The following is a 4,344-nucleotide window of genomic DNA, read 5'->3' on the forward strand; positions in this document are numbered from 1 at the left end:
TTCAGGACTTAAGAAACGCAAGGGTTAAACTCCACATAAAGAGCTCAGGTTGTGGAACTTTACCATGTTGACTCTTTAGAGAAAGAAAACAAAAATTAGGCCAACTGTGAATGAGACCATTTTTAAGGAACTCAAGGTTTCTTCGCAAACATATGAACAGCACACAGGAGTAAGTCAAAACTGTATTTCATGTAAGTATATCTTAAATTTTAAGAGACCTATCTGGCCAGTTTGATCTAATTCTCATGGAATATTGGAGGATAACCATTCTGCTAGCAAGTAACCTGCTCTGTGTTACCCGATGTTTGTCTAATATACAGGATCTGTGCCTATGTGAGAACCATCGTGCATGCCCAGAACGGTGGTGTTACGCTTCTGAATTGGTCACATACCATCTCCTGGCTGCTGTAGGAGGGCTGTGAAACACAGGTAGGAACTAGCAACTGCATTGGCATTAACAACAAATCATTTCAATGAAAGTTAGGGGGAGGAGTACCATTTTGATGAATATAGTATAGGAATAAGATACTGTACAAGATTTTAGAGTCCATATAATGAGTATGAAATGGAAAATTAAACAAGGCTTATAGCTTTATGATTTGATTTCCTTTTCTACCACTAACTTGAGTAGCAGATTAGTATCTATTAAGGACTTTTAACTGCTCTAACTAACAAATGGTGCACTGGTAACTAGGCCTATCGTATGTTTTAGTAGAAGGACCTTATCCCCATAGAATCATTTAAGTCAAGTTCTGACAGACTAATCTAAGTTTAGTTGTGTGGGACACAGTAAGATGAACAAACAACAAAGCAAACTGTGCGGACTCCAACCGACGTCTCCAGAGGCAAACGTTGTCATAATACTCTACAGACTGATCCTAACTTTCTCCACAACATGCTGATGGAACACTACTGATTCCCTCAAAGAAGGAGACCTCATGTAGATTTTCCTGTTACTTTTGAAGGTCAGGATGAGGAAAGGAGAGTGTCGGGATGATTCTCCTAAATGGAGACCTTCCATTGGAAATACAGTCTTGAGAGGGCAAGTCAGAAGTAGTTTCTAGGCCAGTCCAAGACCTGTCTTGCAAATCGCATGGGTTTGCATACACATTTTTCCATTCTGCTTCCCTCCATCCATTCCCCATCTCCTGCTGTTATTTGAAAGAGCATTCAAACAGCAGGAGAGAGCGACTCTGTCTGCACCTGGGGAACCAGTGAGACTGACTATACACAAAGTGCTGCAAAGTGCACAAAGTAAACCAACTGAACGAACAGAGCGACTCTATCGTTCAGTTCTCGTTAGTAACCTTTGGGGTTATATGTAGCAATAGTAGATATATTCGCAGGCGCACACACGCCTTCATTAAGCGCATGTCCCCTCTCCTGCTCCTCAGCTCAGGTAGGGGGTGCTTGCATTTACAAAATGATAGTCAAAAACCCAAGTTGTAGGACTTCCTTTTAATTGCAGTTGAATCTGGAGCCTTTACACCACATATTCAATTATAAAAACCTCTTATCTACTTTAGAATGTTCTATTCTTCCCCCCAGAAGCTGTACACAATTTTTTTTTTTTTAGTGTCATACTAAGCAATATACATCTTTTGCAATATACAAAATAAGTTAAATTACTCTGAAGCGTTGGGACAATCAATTCCCAAGCACACGTTTTTTGCCGTTTGGAACTATCTCAGTTAGTTACACCTAATCTAAAATAAGAGCTTGGTAAGTAATGCGTGTTTTCAGAAGTGACTCATAATCTTTGATACCCCAAGTGCTGGGTGTCCAGCTTCAGAGAGAGTTTTCAATTGATAAATACTTCTGAAACTGGAGCTCTCCACTAGAGAGAGGTTTCAGATTGGGTACCCAACCGTAAAGCACCAAAAATTAGTCATGTGGAATTTTTTCTTACATCAGTATATGCTGGAAAAAAATAAGGATAATTTCTGTTGGATTTATTTTCTGTCTTCCAACATTTAAAGTGAGATATAGTCCCCACCCCAACTGTAAGGGAAGGGGAGAAAGAAAAGTAAGACTACCAGGAAATGCGGGCTTAATCCTGCAAATTCTTATTTCAGCCAATATCCTAAATTCTTCTATAGAAGCTTTAAAAACTTAAGGAATTGCAGAATTGTGCTCTTTCACATAACTTGCTGGAGTTTCCCGAACCATACTCAACACAATTTTTTTCAGAAAGTTACTGTTTTGGTGGAAGATATTTGATCTTTTATATAAATATTGATATATTTATATCAATATTTATATATTTATATTTTGTACAAATATTTATATATTTACGGATTTTATATACCCAGTGAATTGGAAGCATACGTCAAATGTAAATACATTCTATCCATATTACAAGCCTGTGAATAGTAGTCACTTGTACCAAAACCAATTTTCAAGGCCTATATATTGCCATTTTGAACTAGATGATAAAAATCTCTTCATCAGACCACTTCCAGGGGCTAGCATTACTGCCGTGATTTATTTAAATTACTGTGTACAAAGTGAATTAAAAAAGCAGGTGCCATAAAAATTCCTCATTTACTTTTCATAAAAGAAGTTTGTGAAAAATACGTAATTTGAAACAATTAGTTGAAAGTTTAGACCAGGCCTTCCCATTGAAGAGCATTGAAAACCAAGTTATAAGTGCCTGAAAACAGACGTATAAAATGGACACCCTGACAAGGAATTATTAAAATCATTAAACAGTTGCAGCATCTGGATACCAATGTACTTCAAATGATAGATATGAAGACAAATTAGAACAAGTGTACCACTACCATACAGTTTTTCTTTTGTGAACGTTTTGTTTCCCCTGTGAGGTTCTTTGAGTAAGGTCTCTTGCCAAGAGTTCAGACGTAGCAATTAACAAACAGAAAAGAACAGAAAACAAGTCCAACTAAGTCATCAGCTCCCACTATATGAGGAGTAACTGAGACATTTCAATCCAAAGAAATCTGGTAGGTGACATACTTCATAAATGAAGCAATTTAGAAGAAAGCATCTCCGTTTCTCTCAAGTGCTGTTAGAACAGAGCAATCTTTTTCATTTAAAAAAAAAATATCGGGAAGATGCTGTGATTTTATTGTGTAAGTCAACATGTATGAAGTCAAACTATCACAGAGTTGATTGTTAGCTCTATCTTCCTACAAGATTTCAACATTAAGGGTTTTTTGGTACTTTGGTGATGTCGTTTTCCATTTTTAAATCAAGAACATGCTCCGGTTTAGAAGACTCGATAACTAGAAGACAGCAACTGCGATGAAACAGAGTTCTTAATTCTACCACCCTTCTGGTTAGATGAACGCATCACATTCATTAATTACAGAGCAGAGCTACTGTGCACTTTGTGTCACTGATAGTCACACGAGCTGCGTGCAAAAAAGCAAACAGCCATCATTTATCTTGGTGACACAAAAAAGTCCACTCCTCCACTTGATTTATAGGTGCTTCTCCTCACCAATGCTACTTAAACCGCACAGAAGTCTACTCACTTTCTTCCCAATCAGTTACTCTCTGAAGAGTTTGCAGTTAAACAAGACAAATCTTCTAGTGACAATGTGTGGAATAAACAAGAGTTTGTGGAATAAATGCTTTGTATGTTCAGCCAATAGCTGCTTGTTCTTGTACTCTTAAATCCATTATGTTAAAAAAAAAAAAATCCCTGGCCAGTTTTCACTCCATTTCTCATAGTTTGAGCTTTCTGTTAGTCCAAAGCCACACCTGAAGACCACTACTGAAAGACATTTAACTTCTAATCTCACGGTGATTTAGGAAGAACACAAGATTGTAAAGACACCAGGAGGACATTTCCACTCTGGAATCACATACACATACCATAAGAGTATGTAAGTCAGCTGGCCTCATGTCAGAAAATGTCATCTTTCCAATAGGAGACCATACATTTTACAGCAAGCAGGAAGCCTTCGAAATGAGAGAAATACGAGCTTGAAAATTTTAAGACTCCAGGGCATTTTTTGCAGTTTTTATTTGCTTAACATTCCCACTGGTCTAAGGGGGAACTCTGGATCCTGGGGGATGAAGCTGTCTCAGGTACCAAAGGTGACTTCTTACAAGACAGAATAGTTGGTTTTGAAAAAGTGACCTATAGAAAGTAAAACTTGGTAACAGCTTGTCATTGTGCATTTTTAAAACACAACGCTGCTGATGTAAGCTTCAATGCTCCAACTCAGCTTCCTGGTCTTTCCTAGTTTTACATCACTCCCTAACACAGTACTTGAGTTTTTTCCTGGTTGGAATATTTGGTAATGTATTTTCCTACATTCACAATTACTTGCCCACAAAATACTTAACATTTGGCGTTGACTCTACAAGCAGGAA

Source organism: Phaethon lepturus, unplaced genomic scaffold (assembly GCF_000687285.1).
Source record: "Phaethon lepturus isolate BGI_N335 unplaced genomic scaffold, ASM68728v1 scaffold23579, whole genome shotgun sequence".
Classification (NCBI taxonomy): Eukaryota; Metazoa; Chordata; class Aves; order Phaethontiformes; family Phaethontidae; genus Phaethon; species Phaethon lepturus.